This window comes from Callorhinus ursinus, unplaced genomic scaffold (assembly GCF_003265705.2).
Source record: "Callorhinus ursinus isolate GAN/ISIS: 27379988/994484 unplaced genomic scaffold, GSC_fseal_2.0 scaffold61, whole genome shotgun sequence".
NCBI classification, from domain to species: domain Eukaryota; kingdom Metazoa; phylum Chordata; class Mammalia; order Carnivora; family Otariidae; genus Callorhinus; species Callorhinus ursinus.
This window is the reverse complement of record NW_027397123.1, coordinates 5873769-5901542: the sequence shown is the minus strand read 5'-3', so window position 1 is coordinate 5901542 and position 27774 is coordinate 5873769. Positions and strand designations below refer to the sequence as shown.

Sequence of the window (27774 nt, the reverse complement as noted above, 5' to 3'; positions counted from 1 at the left end):
GACACTCAGTGGGGAGAGATGCCCAGGGGCCAGCCCTTCTGCAGGGTGGTGGAGCCTTCCTGCTGGGATGTGGCTAAAGGGTCTGTTTCATCCGGAGCTGCTCGTGGCTGGTGAAGAACAGGCGCCACAGCCCATGGGGGATCTAACAGGACCCCGCCCTCATATCCCGGCAGGCTGAGGAGCAGGTAAAACCCCAAGAGAGGTTTTCCCCATGGGTCGAGGGCTCCCCAGAGCAGATCAGGGCGGGGCTGGTCTGTTTCAGTTCCTGGGGATCCTGGATAGTCTTTTTGTCTGGGAGCAAAGGTATGGGGTAGGTAGGGCCGAGGGAAGGGCGACAGAGTTCGTGTCCTGAGTCTCTCCACTGCTCAACACCCTGCAGTGTCTCTGCACCCTTCAGAGTAAATCCAAAGACCTTACCATGGCAATGACCTTATACGCAGCCCCCTAACCTTGCTCACCTGCTATGCGGTTCTCCTCGCCATCTGCTTGGCTCCGGACACGCTGGTCCTTAAGCAGGCATACTCCTGCCTCGGGGCCCCTGTATTTGTGGGTCCCTCTGCTTAGAAAGCACTTCCCAGACATCTTTAGGGCTCATTTCCTCAGCTCCCTCAGTGCTGCTCAAATGGCCCCTTCTCGGGAAGTATTCGCTGACCCTTCCTTTGCAAATCACATCCCCTACCTCAATGCCCGGCTTTACCCCTGACCACCATCTGAAAGTCTGTGTTTTGAGCTCATTCCAGAGGCCAAATGATCTGTTCTGTTCACTGGGGCCATACCCCCTGGCACATAGCGACAAATCCTTGCGGAATGAATGAATGAAAGAATGCATGGACGTGAGTGGGGACAAACCTCTCCCCTATCCGACCCAAACCTATCCGGACCCCTTCTGGCCAGCACAGGACATCCACCCACCTCAAGCAGAGCCCTGGCAGTCCCCAGACTTTGTCACTCTTTGCCAGTTCTGCTGTGGGTCCTGCCACAATCTCTGGAGGGAATTATAGGGGAGAGGGAGGTGCCCCTCCATCCCCCAAGGAGCTTCCTAGGACCAATCTCAGCTGGAAGTGGTGGGCCAGACTGGGGCCAGGGTGACTGAGCCACCGACCACAGCGCATCTGTCCCAGCTTTATGCTCCTGTGAACCGCAAATCGAATTTGAGGGCTTCGGGCACCCCTGCAAGATGTGGAATGGGGGCATCGTGATGTGCCCGACCTGTTACATGGAGGCACTGGGGGCGCAGAGGAAGATGCAAGAAACCACGTGGCAGAGAGAGACATAACTGTCCTGCCTCCTCTGGGGGTGGGCTGTTGGGGGGAGAAGCCCTGATATCGGGGTCTCTCTGGGTCAAGGCTTGAGTGGTGAGGCAGCAGCTCCCCTGGGAGCCCTTTTATTGGAGGGTGTGAAATCAGCCGCCCCACCCCTAGGGCACCCCAAGGCTGCTCAGGTCTGAGGGTGGACCCTGCCTCTCCTTATTGCCTCTTCTGGTTTCCAAGAGGTATTTAAATCAGAACCGCCCCCTCCCGTACACCTCAAGGTAACATTGAGCACCTAGCACGAGGCGATGGGGTAAAGCTCAATGAATTGTTTAAAAGAAGATCTGGGGGGCACCTGGGTGGCTCGGTCATTAAGCGTCTGCCTTCGGCTCAGGTCATGATCCCAGGGTCCTGGGATCAAGCCCCGCATCGGGCTCCCGGCTCCGCGGGAAGCCTGCTTCTCCCTCACCCACTCCCCCTGCTTGTGTTCCCTCTCTGTCCAATAAATAAATAGAATCTTAAAAAAAAAATAAAAGAAGATCTGGCTCCTGTACCCTCATGAACAGACTCCTAGAGCTGAAAGGGCAAAACTTGGCCTAGGGATTTAAAAATATTTGGGGGGAAATGTCTTCAAAAGCCCAATACTTAAAAACAGTGCTCTTTTGAGGAGGAAAATGAGGCAGCATCAACTTCTGGGAGTCCTTGGAGGGACCTGAAGGGACCCCCCTCCCCGCCCAAGGGTTCCAGGGAGCATGGTTTGAGAACCATAGATATCAACCTCCTGCTCATTGCGGGGGCAGGGGACAGCATTGTAGCGAAGGGTGCCCTTTTCCCTGACAAGGGTTTGAAAAGCCAGTCTGCACTACCTGATGTTCCCAGGAAGGGTCACTGCTGGGAGCTCCAGACCCCAGGGGGCCACGTGCCTCTGCCTCGGTGCCAGTGACCTCTAGCCCTGGTCTGCTCCGTGCCAGGGGCCACCGCATGCCTTCCCAGTGGACAGAGTTGCCCTCTGGCCACGCAGCCCTCAGCTCTAGGACAGCCGCCAGGGCTGGGGCCACGGGGACGGGTAAGGGTTTCTGGCGAAGCCCAGATCCAGCCATTCCAAGGGACAGCTGGAGTGTCTCTCCAGTCCGCGCCTGGAAGGGGGCCAGCCCAGCCTCGGGCTCAGGCCAAGCACATGTGAGTGCACTCACTCACACACACACACACACAGACACACACACACACAGAATGTGCCCACATGTGTGCAGAATCCACAGTCCACACAACTGCGTGTTCACACATGTACGTGGTACATACAAACACACACACACAGAATGTGCCTACGTGTGCACAGAATCCGTAGTCCACACGTGCACACAACTGTGTGTTCACACATGTACTTGGTATAGATAAACACACACACAGAATGTGCCCACGTGTGCACGGAATCCACAGTCCACACAACTGCGTGTTCACACATGTACGTAGTGCATATAAACACACACGCACGCACGCAGAACACGCACTCACCGGAGCGTGGGTGTGCTCACATGCAGACACATGCCCCGGTGCCCGGGCACCCACTCCTCACTCTCCCTCCCCAGGCGGGCATGGAGGACCACACCTTTGGGGTGAGTTCTGTTGGGGGAGGTGGCCTTTTTCCCTCTAAGTCATGGCAGCTTCTCGCCTCCAGACCAGCCTTGTCCCCGCCTGGCCCCGCGGGTGGATGTGTGTGGGAGGAGTGAGGGGCAGCTGGGGTGTCTGGGCCCTTTGGTGACACCTCTCTGGGATTGTGCCCGCCTCCGCTGGAAGTGAGCCGGCCACAGGGCCTGAGGCGGGGGGCTGCCTGACTCTGGGGTGCTATGGTCCCTGTCATGGCGGAAGCATCCAGGCCCATTCCCCGGGGCAGGGAAGATGGAGGAGTAGTTCGCAGTTCACTGCAACTGTAACCCCCTCCCTCAGGAAGTCAGCCCTGCCCTCAGCCTGCCGTCCTGTCCAAGGGGAGGCTGGGCTTATTGGCGGTCATCTCAAACCTCTGAGGGCTTTGGGGGCTGGGACAAAAGCCCTCCTGGTCCCTTTTGTCGCCTGGTCACACAGGCCCAGGCAGGCTGGGCCATCAGCCCAAGTGGTGTGACACCTGGACCCCCTACCTGTCGGGGGACCTGGAGCCGCGAGAGGGGCACCCTTGGAGCCCTGGAGCCTGCTCTGGGGTGGGCTCTGCTGCGTCCCGCTTGCTGACACCAGCGCATGCCCACAGCCCTCTGTCACCTCCCCCACAGGATCAATACCTCCAAGCCTGCTGTCAGCAAATCTTTGACCTCTGACCCGGCCACACACTGTGACCCCTGAACCGATCTGTCTTTCCACCAATCCTTGCCCTGTTCTCTGGGGTGGCTGAGGCGAGGTGACCCCCAGCAGCAGCACAGGCTGTGAGGGGAATGGAGTGTGGCTGTCAGCCTCCCATGGCCCAGCCTCTTCTCTTCACTCCACACTCAGGGCCGGAGTCAGCGGCCGCCCCTGGGGCCTCCCTGGCAGGACCTCCCTGGCAGGGGAACAGGCAGAGCCCTGGAGCTGAATATGCCAAACAGCCAAGGGCTGTGCATGAAGGATTTGGAGTCCCTTCTGGGTCCTTTCCGGGGCCCCGGGGGCCTTGAGAGGTCAGGGAAGGGATTCTGGGGGTCCTGTCACCTATCGGAGGCTGACAAAGGTGTCCCTCCTTACACCCCACAAACTGCTCTGCACCAGGCCAGGGGCCTGAGGCTCAGAACCCCCACCCTTAGCATGGTCCTAGCTGAGAGGAACCCCCAGGCTAGGGAGCGTGCAGCCAGGGATGGCAGGAACCCCCACTGGCCCCACAGCTAGGGCACAAGCCCGTAAGCCTCTGGGGACACCGACCGCCTATTCCACAGGCTCCCTCCCTGCAGCCAGTTCCCCGGCCAATTGCGGTCTCAGCAGCCCTGACCCAAGAATGAGAAAGAGGCTGCTCAGAGGCCCCCAAAGTGCTCCCGAGCCCCAGCCCCTCCAGCTCAGCCAGAAGGTCACTGCTCGGGCCTCCCTGGCCTGTCCTTCCAGCCTGCTCCAGCCCATCGTCCCACTGAAATCCCCTGAACTGCCCTGGAATGCCATGTGTGGAGTCCTGGGCTCCTAGGCAGACACCAGCGTCCCGAGACTCTGGTCCCAGAGGGCCTGGCCAGGACGATAGGACCTGCCGGTCATGCACCATGTCATCCTTACCTGGGGGCCTTTCTTGGTACCTGGAGTATCTCCCCGCAGGCTCCTGCTTCTAAGAGGAGACCCCTCCCCCCACAGGTGTTCTGAGAGCCATGGGACCCAGCAGCCCTCTGTCCTGGGTCTGTCTGTCCAGGTCTGCAGGAGGGGGAGAGGCAATGGCCCAGAAGCTCCAGTGATGAGATACCCCTCTTGCTCCCCCGCAGCCCCGCCACAGCCACCAAGGGGAGGAAGAAGGTGGGTGAGGGGAGAGGAACAGAGAAGCACGGTGGACAGGGGCTGCCCCCTACGATGGGAAGGCAGCCGAGGAGCACCTGGAGGTGTGGGAACACACCACAGACAGGAACCCGGGGTTCAGACAGGCACGTAAGGGGAGTAGCCAGGAAGTGGGCTCAGGTGTGTCTGACCCCAGGGTCGGGGGGTCCTCATTTCTCTCCTGACTCCATTGGCCTCCCCTTAGACCTCCAACAGGTGTCCCCGGGGGGGCATTCTGACCCCCTGCAGGGACCCTGGGCCATGCTCAGGAGCCGGGAGGGAGGGCCAGGCCTGAGGCAGAAGGCCGGTCGGGCTGGCCCCGGCCGCGTGGGTGTGTGGGCAGCAAGTCCTGAGGTCAGTGAGGGGGGTCGGGGCATCTAGGAGGCCCCAGCACAGCATTCTGAGGCCCCTGGCCATCCTGCTGCCACCCCATCGACATACACACACCCCAGGCAGTTTTCTGGGCTGTCTGGGGGCCTCGTTTCTTCCATACTTGGGACCTGGGCCGGGCAGGTGGGAATAGCCTGGAGTCAGGCTGGGAAAAACAAGAGGAGAGGTCCCCTGTGCTGAGCAGCCCCTCCTTCCTGCCTTGGGCTCAGCCTGCTGCCTGGTGACCCCACCCAGGCCCAGGGAACGAAGCCTCAGAGGAAGGAGTGACAGATCCCCGGGGAGATGGAGCTGGACTTGAACCCGAGGCTGAGAGTTAGAAATTCTGCCGAAAGAGCAGACTGAGCCATGAGGGTGGAGGGTCAGGGGCTGGGACGTGGGTGTGAGCCATGCTCTTCTCCCTGCTCGGCACCCAGGACTGGCCTGCAGAGGGGGCACGTGTGGCTCACCGGGCCCCTGGGGCTTTGGACAAAAGCCCTGGCCCCTGAGGTGTGCCCGTCCTGCCCTGCACCCCCATGAGGACGTAAGGACGGGGGACTCAGGGGCTGCACGGGGGAACCTAAGCTCTTCCTCCTTCTAACAAGCACCCCTGGGGCCCCTGCGGAGTCCCCGTGTTGGCACAAGACACCCAGCCCAGATGGTCAATCCCGTGCTCTGCTGCATGCACACAGACCCGCACCGTGTGTGCACATGCACACACACACACACACACAGCACATACCACATACCACATAGCACATAGCACACTGACACGGCCCAGAGACACCACACATGCACACGTCACACAGATCCACACGTAACACTGACATAGTTGGCAGACACCCACAACCCACAGACCCCACACCACACACTGACATACCCACTGCACACAGACCCCCACACATCACACACATTCGACAGGCCACACAGCGCCCACATCAACACACCACGTTGATACAGACCACAGACACACATACCACATACACAGACGCATGCCACAATTACCAACATACACACGGCACACAGACGCACACAACGCCGCCATGACATGGCCCCCAGACACCACACACGAACCATCACACACACACCGACATACCATACTCTGACGCGGCCCCCAGACACGCAGAGCCCAAGCTCTGACTGCCCACGTCCATCACACAGCCTGAGACAGCCCAGTCACCCTGCAGGAGCCCTGGGGCCACGCAGGCCTTCCCCCGGCCCGGAGGTTCCTCAGCCTCCACTTGGCAGAACCTGGAGCTCAGGGAGGACAAGGTGTCCTGAGCCGAAGCTCTGATAGGAGACATTCAGAGGGTAAGTGGGTGCTTCCGGGAAGGATGTCCTGCGGCATGGGGAGGGGGGTTGTCACGGGTTTAGGGTGTGCTTTGGGGGTAGACAGCTGGGTGTTGAGACCTGGGTCGAGGGGCTGTCCCTGTACCCCCCGCATCCTTCAGAGTGGGGGCTGTCACCTCCTTGGGACTGCCTTGAGGGGTCTCTTGCCCCCTCCAGGGCCAAATACCTCTCTCCACCCCACTGGGGGATGGGTAGGCACCAAAAAGGCCCCGGTCTTCGATTCTCCACATGCTTTTTCACGGCTGGTCTGAGGTGGTCTCGAGGGCCACCACCCTGCTGACCTGGCGTGGAACATAGGAGTTCAGATGGAGGAGTCCCCACGTCTTGTGCCCAGAACAAGGGGCCTGGGCAAAGACCCACCCTCTGCTCCAGGAGAGGAAGAGGGCCTTTCCCAGACCCCGTGGCCAGGCCAACCTGGGGTCCTTGACCCTGAGTTGGTGGAGACAGAGGTCCCTCTTGGAGAGCAGGGCCCCGGAGACCTCTGACCCACTGTCGCTGCCTGACATTCCACCACTGGAGCCAGATTCTTCTGCAGCAAATTACCCAAGGCTCCATTACAATGTGAATGCCTCAAGGGCCATATGTGAATGAGCTGAAGGGGCCGGGGTTGCTGAAGGCAAGTGGGGCTTGGTGTGGGCTGGTTCCCAGGAGCTGGTTTGCATTAGTCCTGTGGGGGTCTTCCCAGAGGTCAGGCATGGTGGGCAGTGGGGTTCTGAAGCATCGAGCCTGCTCTCCCCTCCTTGCCTGGGGCCCAGATTTACAAAAGGTGGAGCGGATGCTGGGCTTCAGCTAACGCGGTGTTTCTCGGGGTGGTCTCCCCGCCAGCCTGGCAGAGCAGGGGGTCAGCAACGGCAGTGGTGGTAGCCACTGGGTCCTTAGAGGAAGGACCCAGACACACAAAGATAGGCCTTCAGGGTTCCTGAGGGGAGCCCCCTGCCGGGTACAGGGTCTAGGAGGGGATGCAGCCCCAAGGGGTGCTGAAGGTGAGGGGCCTCTTCTCTTAGGAAGCCCCCATGCCTGGGTCAGATTGGCGCCAGGCCCCCTCCTGGTCAGCTGCAGACCCCAAGCTCTGGCCCTTGTGGAGGTCAGCCTGTCTGCGCAGGAGCTGTATTCACAGCCAGGATGGGATGCAAATAGGAAGTGGTCTCCAGGGCCAGGCGGGTGCCGCCTGTTCTTCTTCCCGGGTGTGGGGGTGGCTGCTCCTGGAGGCCCTGAGTCACCCGCCAACGGCTGCTGGGAACCCTGTGTCCAGCCTCTGGGTAACACTGTGGGCTCTCTAGCTGGACCCCACAAGGCCCACTCAAAGGTCTGCACTCCAGCCTGGGGTCCCCGTCAGTCTACAGCTGCCTCCTGACCTTCCCCACTTACGGGGCCCCCTTAGGAACCTAACTCTGCCGAAGGCATCTGCTCTTTGTTCCAATTAATCTCCCCAGGATCCCTGCCAGGCAGGGCTAGGTTACAGATGAGGAAGCCAAGTCCCAGAGATCTGCTCAGGGTCCCACAGCCAATCCCTGGCAGTGCCAAGACTTGAACTTAGGACTGTTTCAGCCAAGGAGCCAGTTGTAAGGAGGGCGAGGCCCAGCCCTGAGAGGTGATACTTGAGCCAAGACTTGAATGAGAGGAAGTAGCCGACCAAGTCCATATAAGGGGGGAGTGCGTACCAAGAGAACGGATAGCCAGTGCAAAGGCCCTGTGGCAGGGACATGTTTGCAGTGTCTGAGGACCAGACAGGAGCCAGGTAACAGTGGTTCCAAGATGTAGGCTGCACCAGCCAGAGGACCTGAGTCATCTGAGTCCCCAGATCTAAGCGGGGTGGGTGTCCATCCTTAGGCCTATGTTGTCACTTCCAACTCCAGTCAGGAAAGGTGTGCTGGATCTTGCAGTGAATGGACAGTTTCTGCATGCAAGGATTGGTATGTTGTACGACTGGGACTTACCCCCCCCCCATCTTCCCCGAGGACAGGCTGGGGACAATAGGAAGTGATGACAGCCGGCCTAGGCCACAATGGGTGGCTGACCTATTATGCTCTGTCCTCTGGGGCAACCCCGAAGACCTTTTGATCCCATGTCTCAGGCACCGAGATGGGAGCTTCTCAGAGCGCTCCTGGGGTAGTTGTAGGCATTCTGGTTCTCTGGCTCCATGGAAGCTTTCCTCTGACCAAAGGCAGCTGGAGCATGGCTGATCCTACAGACAGCCTCTGATATTGAGCAGTGAGTGCACACTTCCTGCCAGCCCACCAGGGAGAGGGAGCCAGAGAAGCTTGTGTGGGGAGCACAGGTGAGTTTCCAAGGATCCAGGGTGGGTGTCTTATAGCAAAAGAAAACATAGAAGTCCAGATGGCTATTACCTAAGACAGTTCATAGGGGAATTCACAGGAGAGAAGGCGTATCTGGTGAGGCGTTGGGGAAAACACACCAAAGAGGGTAGCATCTACGTGGACCCATCTCAAGAATGGGTCACGTGGGGATGGGGGAAGGCATGGCTATCCCTAGAAGGCAGCATGGCTCCAGGCTGAAAAGGGTCACTTATAGATTTTGACCCTACCCTCATGATCTTGCCAGATCCTGGGCTTCTCTTGCCACTTTATGTTGTTCTTCTCTGGACTAGATCTCAGTCTCTGACCTGTCTAAGGAAATTGAAGCCACCCTCCAAAAAACCAGATTGACCCACCTTTCCCACTCTGTACTACCACCCATGACTTGGTTTGAAGACCATCAGTCCTGCTCCTGACCTAAGGTATGCAACCTTCTCACCACGGATCCTACCTCAAGCCCACTTCTTTGTATCCAAGTCTTTATGCCATTCTAGTTTAGTGGAGTATAGGGTTCCTGGCGGAAAGTTATTTCCCTGAGCACCTGGAAGACATCGCCCTGTAGTTTGCTGACATCCATTGTTGTGGATGAGAAGTCTGTTGTCAGTCTAAATGTCGCTCCTTTGGCATAATCCCTCATTTCAACTTTATTGCAGTATTTGCTTTATTTGCAATATACCACAATAGCTCTGAGGGATGCCCTCTACTTTTAAGATTATCTTTTTGTTTTTAGTGTTCTGTAGTTTTACTCTGGTGTGAATTTATTTTTACTTCTCCTTCTTAGGGTCCAATGTGAAGACTCACTCCTTAGTTCTGGAAATTTCCCAGTCATTACATCTTGAATTTTTCCTGTTTTTACCTTCTGGAATTCCTACTGTAGGCATGTTGAACTTTTTTTGGACCATTTGACTTTTTCCTCCCAGAGCCTTACAGCCTCATTTTCCTTTGTTTTTATGTCTCTGCGCTGCATTTCATGACATTTCCTCAGACGTATTGTCCCAGTTTTCCAATCCGCTCCCCCACCACCACTAGTTTGTGATGAATCCATCCACTGAGTTTTTACTTTACACTTCGATGACTATTTAATTTCCTCAGAAATCTAGCTGCCCTTTATTTTTAGGTAATATTTTTATTATGTTTCCTTCTCCCTCTTCTATCTCCTTGATGATTTAAAATATACGTATTATGTAGTCTTTTTCAAATTGTACTAATATCTTCAGACCTAAGATCTCCTGCTTGACATAGCGATTTGCTTTTTTGGGTCATTCATGACTTCTTTTTATTGCGAGCTCGTCTTTGCTGGGAATAATTCCCCCCTCCCCCCACCGTGGTCATTTTCCTGGGCTGTGGAAGTGCCATACAAAGTCAGTGGAAGTAAGTTTCTTTATGGTCCTACATCATTTTTAATGTTATTTTCTAGATTTGGGCTTCTAGAAGGCCTGGTTTGCATAATTTGAATCCCACCTTTATTCCTAGCTCTGGCTAGGGTTTTGGTTTCTCAAAAGTGACGACTTTTTCCCGCCCCAGAGGATGGAAAGCTTCATTGCACTTTCTTGGGTCAGCTTTGCAAGTCCCCTTTGCATGGGACAGTCTTTTCAGCTCTGGGCTTTATGGAAGGGGGTCACCTCCAGCTCACCACCTCAGGGAGTCCAGGACACGTGTCCTACCCTCGTCTCCTGCCCTGATTCTGAAGTCTCTGCCAGACTTCCTGTCCTATCCCCTAAATGAGCGCCTCCATGGCCCTGAGGCAACTCAGCTCATACCCCCCAGTAGTACATCTTGAGCTCCCTTTCAGTGAAACCTCCCAGCTTCACCACCTCCTTTCCAGTCCCAGGGGCTCCCCTTTCCAGCCCCTGTCTCTGTGGCACAATTATGCCCAGAACCCCAGAGGGAGCCCTGAAGCAGATTCCTCAGACACACCCTCCAGCTTCCAAGAACCCCAGACTCTGACCAGTTACCGTCACTTCAGCCCATGACCTTCTAGCACAAAACTATAAGATAGGCCAGTTGAGCCCTGACACTTTCTAGCCACGGGGCAGCCTGGGCCTTCCATTGTACCTAGATCAGTGGTTCTTGACGTGGGACAACTTTGTCCTCCTGGGGAATATTTGGCAACGTCCGAAGACAATTTTGATTGTTGTGACTCGTGATGGTGGCGGCGGCAGGGGAATGTTCCTGCCATTCAGTGAATAGGGGCCTAAAGATTCTCTAATGCCCGGAACAACCCTAACCACACCGAATCAGTTATCCAGGCTAGAACGTCAATAGTGCTGCCGTTGAAGAAACTTGAAAGCTTCTTCCGCCCTCTCTCACAAGTGGATCCTGAATCCTCAGGGGTTGAGCCCTATATTCGCTACGGGATGAAGCGGGGTGGGGTGGGGAGCAGCCTGAGATCCGGGTCCCAAGGTATTCCCAGTTGGGGGAACAGAGGAGCCCTAGGGCCTGCCACAGGCTGAGAGTGCGTCTGTGGAGGGGGTGGGTCTTATGGGACCTGAAGGGCACCAGAGGCCCAGACTGCTCCCAGCTCACACACAGGCCTCCCCTGCGCCTGGAGCTGGGGTCCATCACACACTGTGCCCTACCTGCCCCCAAGGCCTCCCGCTTGGCTCCCTCCCCCACGCAGCCTGCACACGCTGGCCATACTTCCCCGTGTGATGTGGGGAGCAGGCCCTGTGTGATGTGGGGAGCAGGCGTGCGGTCGTTGGAGCAGGCCAGGCCCTCCTGGGGTGGGTAAGGATATATCTCTGGTGCCATCTTTCCTGTTCTGATAAATAACTGATCTGTGGTTGAGGCAAGAAGGTCACCTCTGCCCAGGGAAGCTCAGGAACAAACCACTTGTGACTGCTGGGAAGAGCCCCGGGGTGGGGGCAGCGGGAAGTCTGCCTTCCCTGGCCACCAGGCTGCTGGGGGCAGATTTCAGAAAAGGGAAGTGCTGAGCTGGGGCAGCGCTTCCTGTGGTCGCTGCAGTCGGGGCATCAGGGCGGGCACGGCAAATCAGAGGGGTGGCTGCCCTACCCCGGGAGGAGGCGAGGTGAGCCTTTCCTGGGCCGTAGGCCCCGGGCAGGCGAGGAGGACCCAGGCGGGGGCACAGTCTGCTACTATCCTTCACCTGTCTGGGCTGGGGTTCCTGGGGATGGAGGGACTTCCTGAAACACCATGGGACCGCGGACCCCTTGTTGGGGAGCCTCCCAGAGCTCCTTTCTGCCCACCAGGACTTGGTGATTTGCTCCCTGCCTCTCATTATCTCTAGACGCTGCCTGTCCTGTCCATGCACCTATTTTTTCTGCCTGGCTCTAGACGCTGAGGGGAGGCCCACGGTCCCTTCTGCTCTGGGAAGCCATCTGTCCCCGGTCTGGTGGCTCTGGGGGACCCCATCCTTCCCAGAAGGAAGGCCTGAGCCCAGTAGCCTGCTCTGTGGTCCTCGTGCCCCTCAAGTGGGCAGTTGTCTGTACCTTCTGTCCCTTGTTAGGGAGGGGACTAGCACAGGGGCCGAGTTTCGAGAGACATGGCCAGGACTCCACAGTCCCTGGAGGCCACCTTCCTTCCTCTGAGCGTCGCAGAGCGTGAGCCCAGGTGCTGAGCCCAGAGGAATGCCTGGTCTGGGAGGGGAAAGGGGGGGCAACTGGCTCCCCACCGGGCTCAGCAAGGAGGGCTGCTAGTCCCCTGCTTGCTTCACTCTGGCCCCACCAGACCCCATCGGGATACAAATAAATGCTGGGCATGGGGGCTGCTCTGTCCCTTTTGTCCTGGCTGAGCCCCGCGGATGGGAGCACAGCTCCATCAGCTCTCCGGCTGTGCAGCCTACAGCCCCAGCATGCGCCTCCTCTCTTCCTGCGGGTCTCGGGGGCCAGGGCTCCCTGGAAGGTGAGGGTGGGGTTGTGGTGGGATGTAGGGGATGGAGCTCCTGCCTCCCAGGTCCCAGCTGGGGCTTGTGCCTGGCAGGGTCAAGTCAGCAAGACCAGCACCCTGCTCCGTCCCACTGCGCTCAGGCCTGGGCTGTGCTCAGTGAGGGCCGGGGCAGCGCGGCTCTGCCCCCACCCCGGCCCCCACGTTCTCGTTCTACCTTTCTCCCTTCCTTTTATTCTCCCCTTCTCTCTGGACCTTGGGTCACCGCTTCCCAGTTTCTCTGTCTCTCACACTGTCTCTTCTGTTTTTCCTTCTGTTCACTGAGTTCCTCCAGCGCCGGGACCCTCAGCTCCTCTCTCTCTATTTATACATCTGTCCGTCTGGCTGTTGCCGTCCGTGTTTCTCTCCCTCCTTATCTCTCTTCCTCATCACCCTACCCTGACCCCGGCTCTTCTGTGTCCGTTTCTGGCTCCCTGGCTCCCTGTCTCTCCGGCTCTCCTGTCTGCCTGCCCCATCTCCCCCCATGCTCACCCTGTCCCTGATCTTCCTGGCTCTGTCGTCCAGAACCACCCCCAGCCCCCCCCTCATGCAGGCGGCTCCACTCCACGCTTCGCAGGACCCTGCTGGGGCATTTCTTAGCTGCCCACGGGCCCTCATCCTGTTATCAGTTGGAAATGAATCAGAGATTAGGAAACGGGGGAGTGGGGGTGTTATCACCCAGTGCACACGGGGCTCTCAGCTAATCTCTGGTGGCCCTGGGGTCGAGAGGAAATGCAGTTGCAACACCGGGCCCTTTTACCGTCACCCTTTTACCGTCACTGTGATGTTCGCTATAAGGCTGTGGGGACACGGGCATGAGGCTGGAGAGGGCCTGGCCCTCAGCCCTCTGTGGGCATGTGCACACTCACGGTTGTGCACACACACTCACAGGCGGGCACACACAGGGGAGCCTCTTGGACGCTCGCTCACATACCTCACCCGTCACCAAGCTTTGCACCTCATCCTTGCCTTGCCTTTGCGAGCCCATCCCTGGGCCCTGGTCGCTGTCACTCCTCACTGGGTGACTGCTCTGCTCGGGCCTCATCCCGGGCGCCCTGCAGCCCTGTTCTCTGAGCAGACCGGGGGGCCCCGTTAAACAGCCACGGGACTGGTCATTTTCTTAACCAAGCCATCCGGAGGTTCTCAGGACCGGCGCACCATTGTCACTGTGGCCTCCAGGCCTGTGTGTCTAGCTCCCGCCACCGCCCCTCGGCCCCTCAGCTGTCATTGTCCTGTGACCGAGGTCTCCCTACTACCCCTTAGCACTCCAGCTTCTGCACATGCTGTTCCCTCTGCCTGGAAAACTTTCTCCTGCCTCCCACCTGGCTGACACACACACACCCCTCGGCTCACCCAGCTTTCATGTTACCTCCTCAGAGCATCGAGGGTCCCCCATCGGGTCCCTTGTCTCCGGGGCCCTGGCCCCTCGTGCTCTGCCCTCACGGCTTGGGTTTTCCTGTCCCTGCGGAGACTACACTCTTCCGGGAGGGACTCCTTGCTCCCCGGCCACCTCCCTCCAGACTGTGGGCAACGAGGCCGAGACCATGGCCTCCCCCACCTGTCCAGTATCTGGCCTAGACCTGGCCACGCTAGACACACTCAGAGACATGGACACCCAGGTGTGCACATAGAAACACACAAACCCATCTGCAGACCATGCACAGAAACTCCCACATAGACGCTCAGGCAGACTCACGGACAGGAAGACGTGAGCACACACACACGTGCATGCACACCTGCTGTCTCCTGGGGGCTCATGCACCTCACCAGCTGGTGGGCACCCACCCCTGGCCCTCAGGTAGGATCCGCTGTCAGTGCCGGCCTCCCGGCCTCGGTTGCCCTGGCCTTGGCCTCGGAGAACTAGTCCCAGGGCCCAGGCTCCCGGGCAGGATTCTCCAGCGGGAAGTGGCTTCCGGACCCAACACCGGGCGCCACGGGCAGCAGCAGCTCGCACGAGGCCGGGCACAGCGGCGCCGCGTCCAACACCCCTTGTATGACATTTGAAAGAAACGCGATAGCTCAGGGGACAGGCCGGACGGGCAGGCACCATAAAGCTGGCTGTCTTTCCCAGCAACCTCTGGCTTCTGGAATCGGCGCCGAAATGAATGTGAGTCAGGGTTTCTGTCCCAGCCACAGGGAGGTTCCGGCTGGACACAGGCAGCCGTGGTGGCTGAGGAGGGCGAGGAGCGGGGCCTGGGGAGGGTGAGGACAGCAGGCTCTGGAGAGGACAGGCCCTCAGGCAGAGTGGCTGGTGAGGACAGGAGGTAGGCGGGCAGAGGGCAGGGCCCACAGGCGGCACGCGGAGGGGCCTCACCGGGCTTCATCCGGGGGCAGGTGGACGGGTATCCGGCCGGGCAAGCCAGACGAGGGGGCCTGCTTTTCTGGCAGCGGGAATGGGGCTCGGAAGCTTTGAGGCAGCTTGCCATCCCAAGCACCTGCCAACAGCTTCTCTTTTTCTACGATGGTTTTTACTGTCATCACCACCCACCTGAGAAAAGTGGTGAGTCCCTCTTTGGGGTTCTGTTCATCTTTGGGGGTCCCCTGATCAGTGCTCGCTTGGCAAGAGCCTGCTTTTCTGCTCTCACTGGCCCCCGAACGAGGAGAACCCGGGCCTGGTGCGCCCGCTGTCTGCCAGGCGCTGGGGGGAAGACACGAGGGGACGCCTCTGTGACCTTTTTTGAAACTGAAGGGCGTTTGCCCAGTTCCCTGGCTTCTGACCCTCCACCAGCCAGGTACCATCTTCCCCTGTGAAAGGTGCTCTCGAATATTCCTTCCAAGGCAGCCCTAGCAGCTTCTAGGGTCCCTCTGTCCTGATTTCCAGCTTTTGTGATCAGGCCCACGCCTTGCCCTTTTCCCTGGACCCCACGTTTACAGACACCCCGGTGAGCGCCGCGTGCTTCCCGTGAACGTGGGAGGGGTTTCCATGGCGCTCAAGTCTCCTTGCACCATTTTCTTGTCCCTCCACAGGGGGCTGGCGGCTGGCCGGGCGTCTCTTGGATGGAAATGCTGAAGAGTCCTCGGCTGATCTGAGAAACGTGAGAACAGGGCTGGGAAAATCGGCCGTTTTTGTGGTTTGGGGGTTTGAAGCAAGTTTCACAACTGATCTCCCAAGAACATGGTCCAGTCAGATGCGCTCCCCGCCCGGGGGCCCAGTTCCCTGCTGGATCTGGTGCTGACCGCCTGCCTGGCCGGGTCCAGAGGGGAGGGCCGAGGCAGAGGCAAGGGGCTTCACCCACCTGCCCCACCTGCTCCCCACTTTCCTTCTGTGGGGGATGAGCTCAAGGAGCTCGAAGATGAGCCATGTTGGGGGATTCTTGTGGTTTCTGCCTCAGGCTGTGGCATCCGATGAGGTATCCACTTGGCCCCTCTCACTCCCATTCTGGAAATGTTTCTCAGATGCCCCTGGGGCAGCAGTACCCTTAAAGCTTTCCTTTGTGGGGACAAAAAGGCCAAGAAATTCTGCTGCTGCCATACTCTTAGGCTGGAGCTGACTAGCAGCAGTACTATGGGGGTTCAGGGAGAGAGGAGGGACCCGAGGGGGGCACACCCCGCCCACCAGGGTTCCCTAGAACTTCCGATGCCTCCCCCGCGGATAGCACCCAGCTGGGCCAGGGAAGGGGTCCTCAAACCCAGCCCTGCCTCCGAGTAGCCTGGCCCCCCAGCTTGTCCTTCCACCCTGGGAAGTCCCAAGCGCCCTCAGGCCAGCTGGGGCAGAACTGAAATTGGTGACATCTGCCTCTCTGGCCCCTTGGCTCCGGCCCCCGCCCACTCACCCCCTGAGTCTTCCTGCAGGAGCCTCCAGACCTGGGAGGAACCACATGCCATGTCCTCTCGGAGGGAGCCCTGCTTTCTTGCCTTCCACACCCCCACCCACCCGAGCCTGGGCCCTGTGTGGGCAGGACACTCCCCATTTCTGGTGGTTGGTGTGATTCTACACCCTGCCGTCCCTCTGTTCAGGACTATGGTGGGCTGGGGCCCCTGCATGTTTCTCAGACACTCCATTTCCCACCTCACACAGCACAGAGGAGACATTCTTGCTCCAGGAGGGAGCGCGAGGCCGTGGTGCCTGTGTATGGGACAGAGCCCCAGCTTCCTGCCTCTGCTGAGGGGGCTGGGACAGTCCTGCGTGCAGTTACCAAGTGAGGGTAGGGCTGGGGACAGGGCAGCTGGGGAAACAGAGCCGGGGCTAAGAGTCACCCGACTCGCGTCCAGGGAGACAGACAGTCGCGTGCTCGGTCGGGGGAGTGGTCCGGTGATCACACGGACGTGGTGGGTGGAGGAGGGTCAGGCCGGCCCTGCAGGGAGTCCTCCAGGCAACACTCAGGGGCCAGGGAGAGGTGCATGGCTAGATACAAATGCTTGGGTGGACAAAGGAAGATTCCAGCAGATGCATGGAGCCCTCTCAATAGACCCAGATAGGCACGGACAATTGAACACAGGCAGGTAGACAATTAGCCAGCATCTGAGAAAGGCTCAGTGAATCCTCCCTTTGGGTGGATGTCAGCTATGCACAGACGAGGATGACTGTGCAGGGGTTGGGCAGAGATGCCCAGACACGGCTGCACATGCCGGGCCCAGGAAGGCTGGGGTCCTCAGGGTACATCTGCTGGGTGCCTGTGTCCCCCCTTCCCGTTCCCTATCCATATACCCCCTCCCAGCTTCCTGTTTCTGTTTTGGGGCCACAGGAACTTCCTCTTCTCATCATGGTTCAAAATGGCTTGCTGGTCTCAGTTGGAGGCCCAGTGGGGGGCTGGTCACCCCAGTCCAAGAGAGAGCTAGACAGGGAGGGGAAGAGGGGCTCTGCACCCCTGGATGTGGTGCGGCCACTGAAGTGTGAGCTGGCCCTTCCCAGAGTTCTCCCTGAACAAACTTCTCCAGCTCGTTGGATGCAGCCTCTGGTGTGAGTGCTGCTCAAGGCCAAGGTGGGCTGGATCCTGCTGGACTGACCTTGAGCAGCCACTGCATCCCCTTCCTGCCTCAGACAGAGGACCAGGAGGATCTCTTCTCCTCCCCTTCTTCCTGCTTCCTCCCCGATGTACTGGAACTTGACACAGGTGCTCATGGGCAGCACCACATTGGTCCATGGTGCACCTGCTCACGCAGCCACGGCCCCACCAGGAGCAGAGCTGCAGTGGGGCCCTGGCCTGGGGAGTGCGCGGGTGCATGCATACCCTGGGGAGTGTGCGTGGGATCCTGTGGAATATGCACGTGTCTGTGAGTGTGTGGGTCTCCCTGGGTGAGTATGCTTTTGTGCATGTCTAGAGGACATCATCTCTCTCTCTCCTTCCGACCAGTGCCCTGAGCAAAGTTTGTCCTTTAAATGAAACTAAGCTGTGTCTTGCCGAGTCCCTGAGCCCATCCTTGGGGGCACAGGGTGAGGGAATGAGCTTACCTGACCCTGGTGACTCCTTAGGGGGTGCCTCAGGTGGGTGTGGGGCCCAGGCTTGCACAGGGCCCAGGGCGTGGGAGGCAGGATACTCTAGGGTGTGCCAGGGAGGGTACACAGGGCAGTCCTCAAACTTGCCAACTGGGACCCACCTTGATCCCCGGGGGACGTAAGGCCTATAAAAAGGACAGACACATGCAGGCCTGGGCACCTCGTGAACACCCCTGGGTGGTCTGGGGATGGGATGTGGGGGCAGATGTGGGCAGGGCTGCTGAGAACCTCAACTCACACCACCTCACTGCTCATCCAGCTGGCCTGGGATGGACCCGAGGATCCAGGTGCTTCCTCCCAGGGGCTGTGGCCATGGTCAAAGTCGGGACAGTGCCACCTCCCCAGCACGGTTGTCCGGCATTTCCTGAGCACTTGCTGTGTGGCAGACTTCCCCTTTAATGCCAGATGACCATCCTTGTCCCTTACAGGTGGACAGCAAGTTGTCAGGAGTCTCTGGTGCCAGGACCCCAAACTGGGCAGCCAAACTACAGAGGCGCACACCAAACTCTGGGCCTGGCTGCCTTCCCCCTGCAGGGGAGACAGCTTAGGGAACCCAAGAATCCGGGGTCACCAAGTCCCACTACTCAGCACCTGGTTTGTGCTCCCCATTAGCACTAAGGGGAGGCAGTCGAATAAACACTCACCGATTGTTTACACCGAGGGCTTGGGGCCATAATTAAGTCTCCACAAATCAGCCCTTTATCAGCCAGGTATCTCGAGCAGCCTCCAAAGGGGAAACGTCCTGGAGCATCTAACAAAAGAAAGTTGGACGGGTTTTAAGACTTTTTTAAACTCTGAAGAATAGGCCTTTGTTGCCAACTCCTACCCCCCCCCCCCCCCCCCCCCCCCCATGGCAGCCTTCCTGGTCCTTGGACTTCCCTGGGCCGGGGGCAGGACCAGGTGGCCCCAGTCCCGGCAGCCCCCACCCTCCTGGGCCAAGCCCCCACACCTCACCCACCAGCTGCCTTCTCCCGTTGCAGTGGTAGCCCGTGGCGGTGGGCAGGGTGCCAAGAGTGAGGTCCTAAGGATGTCCCCTCCTCTGCCCTCGGTGCCCCACCTCATGTGCCAGATCCTGGCATCCTTCCCTTGGCAGGCACCATTGCCAGCCTGGAGCCAAACTCAGGCTGGGGTGAGGTGGGGCTGGTGACGAGGGGTGACCTCTGATTGCCCAAAGCCCCCCATTACCTGGCTCCCCTCTATCCTCACTGGGTCTAGGCCCGTCATTCTCACCTTTGTGAAAGCTGTTCCCTCCACCTACAATGCTTTTCCCTGCTCCTTTCCTCCCAGCAAATTTCTGCTGAAATGTTAAGATGTCGCTGGGGTTTCACTCCTCCCAGGGAGGCTTCTATGCACTCCAGGCCAGGTTTCCTGTCCCTCCTCTGTGCTCCCTGGACTCTGCTCCCCCCACCCCCAAATGGTCTCCATGACCCTGGGTGTGTGGCCCTTGAGAGCAGGTCTTGGGGAATCAGGGCAGCCCCACGCCTGGCACAGAGTAAGTGCTCGGTTCCTACTTATGGGAGTTAAGGACGACAAGTGAGCGAGGAAGGGACAGCCACATCACCCAGTGACAGGCTGTAACCCCCCCAAATCCTCACCCCCGTTTTCTGAAGGGCTCTTCACCCCACTCTCGGCCACTCCGACACTGTTGCGACCGTCACCTGCCATCGCAGGGCACAAGCATCCAGACGGTCTGTAAATGACCAGCCATGACTGTGTGACAAATTTCACATCATTTTCACGCATCCTGAAGTGTGATTCTTGTTTTGACTTGTTCTCACCATTAAAACAATGTAAAAAAATCAACGTTACCCACCCCCGGCTGTGCAAAGCCAGGTGGCAAGCCTGTTTTGGTCTGGGACCTGTGGTCCGGGGTGAGAACTGAGGATGCTTTCCCCACCTTGCCTGAGACAGGCCTGGTCAGTCCTCCTTGGGACCCCCCCACTTCAAATGCAGTGTATGCTCAACACATGAAGGGAGCAAACAAAGGAGGAGGCTAAATAACCCGCTATCGAACCAACTCACCAGTTAACTAAGCCTTTAGCTGTTGGGTTTGGAGTTACCCCTTCCCATCTCTTGACTGACTCCTTGTCCTCTGACCTGTCTCACTGACCTCTTGCCCAACCCCCACCTTCCTGACGTCTGGCCAGGCCCTCATCAACCCCCGAGCAGCCCAAGGTGGTGAGAACCTCCAGAGAAACCCACGGACTGCCTGGAAGCCACTCACAGGCACTCATTACTGCCCGGCTAAGGGTGTGGCCTGGCTGGAGAGCAGGGTGCCGCCTCAGGGTTGTGTGTGGTGTGGGGGCTTCGAGGCTGGAGCGGGGGGCTGGCTGTACCTTAGGGCAATGGAAAGATTGTCAGGGCAGCCAGAAGACACATTCCAGGCATCAGAATGTTCTAGACAAAGGTGCAGAGGTAGGAGTTGCCAGATTATGGGACCACAGTAAGTCCAGGAACTAGAGACGAGGGTCTCCTCTCTGTCCCTGCTGACAGAAGCCAGGGCCAAGCCTAATCTCATGAAGAGCAAAGGGGAGTGAGTCCGAGTCCTAACCCTAGCCCTAACCCACTCAGTGGGGCCTGCCTGGATGATGCGAGTGAACCCATGGGCCCCAGGAGGCCCCAGTGTGCCTTGTAGAGGCCTGCCCCCACCTCTGACAGGTGGCCTTCCCGATCAGTCAGTCTTTCACCCAACAAACATCGGTGGACCACCAGTGACCTGCCCATCAGGCCCTGTGCAGGCTGTTGATGGCACAGACATGGTTCCTGCCTCATGGAACTAACAGGGAAGCAGAATGATGGGTATGCCCGTGAGGCCAAGAGCAGGGCCATTTTGAAGAGCGTGAGGAACTGGTTACGTAGCAGAGGGCAGTGTGCCTGGGCAGTGACTGGGGGCTGCTTCCGGAGAGCCTCCCTGGGGAGGTAGCGGTAGGTCCCAGCCACACAGAGGTCCAGAGGGCACATGGTGCCAAGTCCCGGAACAGGAGCAAGCCGATTGAGCGACAGCCCCGAGAAAGGGGCAGAGTGATGAGCGTGGAGGTGGGGAGGGTGTCCAGACCATGCGGGACCCTACAGGAGGCTCTGGGGAGGGCAGCGGATGGACGGGAGTCTGGGTCCCGCAGGGGAGGCAAGGGCCGGGTCTCCTGCCGGAGCAGGCGCAGAAGGCTGGGCAGGCCGTGGGCGGTGGGCAGGCCCTGAGACTGCTGCTCTTGGCCTGACTCTGGCGTTGGCTTGGCGTGCGGCTGCGGGGGAGCCGTGTGTGGGCACGTCCCTGGGCTGCCTGCCCGCCTCCCAGAGGTTGGAACCACAGGCAGTCTGGCTCACCTGGGCCCAGCTCTCAGCTACAAGAAGGCGAGGCGGGCGGAGGGTGGCAGAGACCTCCCTGGGCCCCGCCAGCCTGGGGGACAGAGAGCTTCTCACCCTCACCAGGCCTTTGCTCTGTTATCTAACCACTCCGTATTGAGGGCCCACGGTGTGCAGCCCCAGCCCCGGGCCACAGGGTCTGTCTAGCCTTGCCGATCTGTAGGAAACGGGCATCTGCCTTGGGTCCAGTGCCCCCAACCCGCCCCCTGCAGCAGGGCCCCCCACACCTCCAACCCCAGCCCTTTACCCCTCCACAGTCAGCGGCTTCCTCTCCTCCTCCCGGCCCCCGTTTTCCAGGGGCCCCAGGCCACCCTGGGCAGCATGTGGCCCCGAAGACAGAACCTTGTGTGAGCTTTGAGTACCCACTCCTGGTCCCAGGCTTCTGGGGGTGCCGGGAGTAGGCTCCTGGGCGCGGCTTGGCTGGTGCCTACAAGGGAGGGCACCGACAGTGTGCGTGCAGGTGGGTCTGTGTCTGCGAGCCCGGGTGGGGGCTTCAGAGTAGTTCCTGGGGGCACGAAGGCCTGGGTGTGCATGGGTCCGTGTGGTCGTGTGTGACTCTGAATGCGTACGTGTGTGTGTGCACGGTGACAAGGTGTGTGCTCGTGTGTGTGCACATCTGTGCCTGAACGTGTGCGCGCATGTGACCGTGAGCGGCATGGGGGGCCGTGAGTATGTGTGTGTGCATCTGCCCATGTGTGTGCATGTGCGCACACCTGTGTGCATTATCTGTGCCGGTGAGTGTGTGTGCGCATGTGGCCTGCACTCCTGGAGCAGAGTCCCGTGGCCTGTTTTCCTGCTCCCCGCCCCTCCTTCCCCTCCTTCGCAGCAAGTGTTGACTCAGGGAGGGATGGGCAGCCTTCTTTCAGGATTTCCTGGTTGGGTAGAAGTGGTGCCTTGAAAAGGGAACAGTCGGGTCCTAAGTGGACGCTGAAGGGCCTGGGTTGTGCAGTGCCCCATGGTGTCCAAGGCCACCAGGCCACGTGCCTGCCTAGGCTGGGCTTCCAGAGGCCAGACAGAAAGGCTGTCCCCATGAGCAAACCCATAGGCCATGCCCTGAAGCCCTTCCCAAACGGCTGGAGCCATAGCTCAGCTGGGGGCTGGGGGACTGGGCCTGGAGCCCCCTTTATAGCTGTGAAGGGGAGGCCACACTCCCCGCAGAGAGCGAGGCTTAAGCGAAGGCTGTCCTCCAACCTCCCCAGGCACGGGCTGCCCCTCTTCCACCGGACTGGCCCAGGTTATCTGGTCCTTCCTGCCCTTTACCCGTCCACCAGCCCTATCCCCCAAAGCCTCAACAGATAATGTGAAAATCTTCCAGGCTGATGGTGTCAGTCTAAAAGTGAGTGAAAAGTCCAAGGAGAGCTCTGTCCTGCGGAGGACATCTGAAGCCTGCGCTCTTCCAGGAGGACCCAGAGCCTTGGCTCCAGCAGGCGCTCGTGAGAAATGCAGAGTCCTGGGCCACGTGGACTGGTGGAGTCTGCACCGGGCCCTCAGCCCCGTCCCCTTGAGGAGCCACTGAACCCAACACCCCCAGCCTTCCCCCATCCCAGAGGCCCCGGCTCAGGTCAGGCTGAGGGCGAGGCTGCCCCGGGGGCCCAGGAGGCTGAGGGGGTGGGGCGCAGGAGGCTGGAGAAGGTGGGCAGCCAGCCCGCCTGCGGTGAGGGCCTAATCTGCAGGACAAAGTGGGGATTTGCAGCCCAAGCCTGCTAATGCAGCTACAGCCCGTCTGTCAGCACCAGCTCCCGGGACAGGGCTGGAGCTCTCCCCAGGGCATGGGAGCTGGGCCTGCTCTCCTGGGAGGTGGTGGGAACCAGGCCCACGACGTGGAATTCAGCTGTCCCTGAGCAGGGTGCCCACGGGGGTCCGCAGAGAACCTCCAGTCCGGGGCCCCCATGAGCTCAGGCCTAAGGTGCCTGTCCCCAAGGGCACTGCCGCCAAGTCTGTCCCCTGCCAGAAAAACAGGCTTCTCCCTGACCCCTCATGTCCATTTTGATCTCCTTCTGAAAGAGGTTTCCTCTGCGCCCCCGCCCCCGCACACCCCGCGGCACGTGGTAACCCAGGAGCTGGGCTGTGGGAGGTGAACAGGAACCTTGGGGGCCCCCACTTTGCCCACTTCAGGGGGACCCCAGGATTCGGGCACAGGCCTGTCCTGAGTTGGGTAGGAGGGTACAAGAGTCCCTGGGGGCTGCAGGGCGTCAGTGCTTTGGGAAATCCAGGCCAGGGGAGCGCTCTGGGGCGGTGGCGGCGGCGGGGGGGAGGGGGCGGTGGGGGGGCGGTACCGGGACTCCGGGCTCTGGCCACACCACGCTGGGCAGCCACGAGGCCGTTAATAATTAACCCTGGGCCTGGGCCTTGACCTCGTGGGCCTCTGAGTAAACAGGCCTTTCTGGCCAAGCGTCCCGCAGCCTGCTGGAGGCTGCTGGGCCCCTCATGGCCTCTCTGCCCCTTGACCTTTTCTGGCCTTGTGGTCCAGCCCTTCTTCCCCCTCCTCATTGCAGAGCTGGAGCAATGACCAGTGGTCTGGACGCTTGGGCCTCTTGGAGGCCTGCCCCGGGTCAGCCGATCTCCTATTCCCACCCCAGCCCTGAGTCCCTCTGTACGCGTCTCCCACCTCCAGCCTTGGGCACCAGCACCTCTTTTTGGATGGGGGTTCGCGATGGAGTGTGTCATCCGGGGTCTCAGCGCAGCACATGGATGCTGAACCTCTGTGGCCGGAATGGGACTTGCTGTCACTCTTGTGGACTCTGAAGTCTGGGATATGTGTGATGGGTCAGACTCTGGGGCGCAGGCCAGCTAAGGGGTTCCAGTGCGCAGCCCCGGCTGCATGGAGGGCCCCAGGCGACAGTCAGGATCACCCATCAAAGGTCCATGTTCTAGGGGCGCCCGGGTGGCTCAGTCATTGAATGTCTGCCTTCGGCTCAGGTCATGATCCCAGGGTCCTGGGATCAAGCCCCGCATCGGGCTCCCTGCTCAGCGGGAGGCCTGCTTCTCCCTCTCCCACTCCCCCTGCTGTGTTCCCTCTCTTGCTGTCTCTCTCCTCTGTCAAATAAATAAATCTTAAAAAAAAAAAAAAAGTCCATGTTCTAGCTCCACCTCTGCCCTAACTGGCTGTGTGAGCCTTAGCCAGTGCCCTGACTCTCTGGGCCTCAGTTTCCCCATCTGTACAATTAAAAAAATGGCACAGTTATCCAGGGCTTGCCGGCTCCAGGATTCTGGACCCCATTTGGGGTGACTGAGGACAGGAACAACACACGTCCCAGCCCACCCCAGGGACTCATGGACAGTCATCGGGTGTGCCCCCGTGTTCCTGGCTACCGAGCCTCCACTTCCTTCCTTTGGGGCCGTCCTGGTGTTCCTTTGGGGAACCAGCCCTCTCCCTCTCTGGAAGTGGGTCACGTGCCCCTGGGCATGGCCAATGGATGTCAGCCCTGAGACTTTTGCTGGAAATACCGGGGGAAGATGGTTTTCTTTTTCCTAAGTGGCAATGCAGGGGAATGTGAACCTTGTGGTTACTTTGTTGGGAGCCTTCAGGGAAGGCAAGGGGACAGAAGGGAAAGCAGAGCTGATACATGAGCATGGATTTCCACAAGTGGGATCGAGCAGTGCTTGACGCTGGTACCACCCCGGGCTTTTCCATTACAAGAGCTGTTACGTGCCTTTCCTGCTCCAAGCGGCACTTGATGGGTTTTTTCCTTCATTCACACTTTATCGCACTGTACTCAGACCACAGAAAGAAGATGTGACACACACACACACACACACACACACATACACACACACGCACAGTAGCAGCAGGTACACACACTGCTCACATGGGCACTGAAAACGGGAATGAAAAACAGGGCTGGTAGGGAAGCCAGCCTGGCAGCAGTGAGGGGCTCAAGGGCGCAGTTAGTGAGTGCGAGAGGGGAAGGGCTGGGCCAGGCCAGGGGGTGTCAGTCAGAGAGCTTGGGCCCTTGGGAACCACTGAGGGTTTTGGATGAGGAGATGGTGGGTAAATGGTTGAGGCAGACAGGCCAGATCTCACCAGCAAGGGAGCGAATGTGAATGTTTGTGCTTGCATGTACACACACACACACACACACACTGAGTTTTGCATGCAAGAAACATTCTGTGGCCCACTGTGGGAGCCCTTTGAGTGTCTGCCCCCTGTGGAAGCCTGGAGCTGGTTCTGCACACTTGTGAGTCAACAGTGTCTGGTCAGTTGGGCCCTCTGTCTACCTGGGACTGGATGGTTCCTCGGAGCCCAAGGACCACTGGGTGGGGATGACCCGAGAAGAAAGGGTCGCCTCCTCTGCTCCACCATAGGGTGGGCAGGACACCTGGGCCTCTGGAGGAGCAGAGACTCAGCCCTGCTGAAGCTCCCTAGGGCCCCCAAGGAGGGCTGGCCTCGTGGGCCTCATGGAGCCAGGCTCAGGGAAGGGCCTTGTCGTGGTGTCCAGTTGCATCTACAGTGGGCAGTCGTGAGTCCCAGAGGCAGGGGGCTTCAGACACAGGTAGGTACCATTCTTACACAAGGACACACATGTGCTTACGCACGGCACAAGCATGACATGCTCTCAGATCACTATGTGCTGTGAGCTCTAGGGTGGGGAAGGTAGGGGCCCTCTGTGTGGGCAGGGAGTAGGGGTAATACGGAGGGAACCCCACCTCCTGACCCCTGGGCCTCTGCGTTCTTCACCAGCAGTGGGACCGGCTGGGTAGGAGCTCTTACCAAGTGGCTCTTCTGCTGCTCTCATTCTCTGTTCCCCTTCCTTTCCCTGCCTTGGCCGTGGGCTGTTTCAGCCCCTTCCCCATTTCTGCCTCCCAGCCTCTCCTCTCTCTAATGCTTTCATTTTGTCTCCTGGAAGGGGCACATGAGAAAGGGGCCAGGCCCCAGAGCTCAAGCCCCACGGTCATCCACTGGGCCCTCATCTTAAGCTGCTCCCTGCCCTGCTTCCCCACTCTGGCCACAGCCCTCTCGCCCTTTGCCCTGGAACTGCCAGCAACCCAGGGGGGCTGCAGGCCTTGCCTCTTCCCCCAGCTGCTGTAGCCCCTGCTGCTTGGCTGGAGGCTGGCCAGACGGCTGGGCCGTGGGGAGGCCACGGAGCCAGGACACGTGTCCTGGCCCCAGGCAGAACCCTTGCCCTAGCCGCAGGGCCACACTGGTCAGGCCCAGTTCTGTTCCCTGAAATCCCTGGAGCCTGGGCCCAGGCTCCTTCCCACCCCCCACTCCCTGGGCAGCTATGGACTCCCTCCTCCCTCCAGGTTAGGAAACTGAGCACCGCTCAGAGCAGGAGTCAGGGTGAAGCAGGATGTGGAGGGGCCCCCAGGAGAAGCCAGGTCCAGCCAGCAGTGCAGTGGGAAGAGAAACCCCACATCCTGTCTCCCCTCAGTGAGGCCTCAGGGAAGAGCCTGCCCCATAAGGGGGAGCAAGAAACAGGGAACATTTCATAGCTGTGGATCTTGCCAGAGTGGAAGCAGACACGAGGGCTTCCATCCGGTGGGATGGGAGAAGCACCTTCCAGCCTGGGCAGTCACTGTGCCAGGGGCCCTCACTGAGCTCACTGTTGCCATCCTGGCCAAAGCCTGATGGCACCTGCCTCCAGGAAGCTCTCCTGGGCTGGACCAGAAGTGAGGGGAGCCCATAGCCACTGGCCTTCATCCTCTTTCGGTTGGAAGTTGCAGGGACAGGGCTGGGCCCTCCACTCTTGGAAGGACCCATTGCCACCCAGCCTGCCTTTGCCGAGGGGCTGGGCTGCACAGTGGGAACTAGGGCTGCAGTGGAGATGCCCCAATGGGGGCCAGGCCCAGCTTCTGATCACTGATGGGCTGGGGTTTGAGCCAGGCCCCTAGAAAGCCAAAGGCCCTCGCTGGGTCCAGGGCTGCCAGCTGCTACAGCAGGTGACTCTGGGCAGTGTCAGGAGATGCCAGGAGCTGGAGAAAGGGTGGGGGGGGGGAAGGGGGGAGGGCAGACAATGATCCATCCACAGCAGTGACAGGCTGCCTGGGTTCACATCTGGCCAGGTGTCCGATGGGGGCTTTTCCCTCTTGGACTCTCCGCTAATATCTGGAGTGGGCCTCACCTCCCAGAGCTGTGGGGTAATGTGGGTAAGTGCCCAGCCTGCTGCGTGGCACACACTTAGCCCTCAATCAAGGCAGTCCATAGCCCTGTTCAGGCCAACAGGCTCAGAGGGCTGGAGAATCCAGGTCATTTCTGCAGACCTGGGCAAAGCCTGCCAACAGACACAGGGAAACACTCCGGTAAATCTCCCTCTTCCTGGGCCCCAGCGTCCTCAAGGCACAAATATGCACTTGCTTGCAAACACACACACACACACACACACACACACACACACACACACACACACAC

The 27774-nt window shown here is 59.4% G+C and overlaps 1 long non-coding RNA gene across 2 annotated transcripts in view; it reads right to left on the bottom strand.

The window, feature by feature from the left end:
• Positions 1 to 15548: 15548 nt before the first annotated feature.
• LOC112810618 (uncharacterized) overlaps positions 15549 to 27774 on the bottom strand; it is a 22043-nt gene continuing 9817 nt past the window's right edge. The window contains exons 1-3 of one of the 2 annotated variants that reach the window (XR_012376021.1): positions 24034 to 24162; positions 18710 to 18816; positions 15549 to 15654 (exon numbers count right to left, since the gene is read on the bottom strand). This is a non-coding gene — a long non-coding RNA (uncharacterized lncRNA). Of the gene's footprint in view, positions 15655 to 18709; positions 18817 to 24033; positions 24163 to 27774 lie in introns of those variants that run through there. The other variant, XR_012376022.1, reaches the window with a different exon arrangement.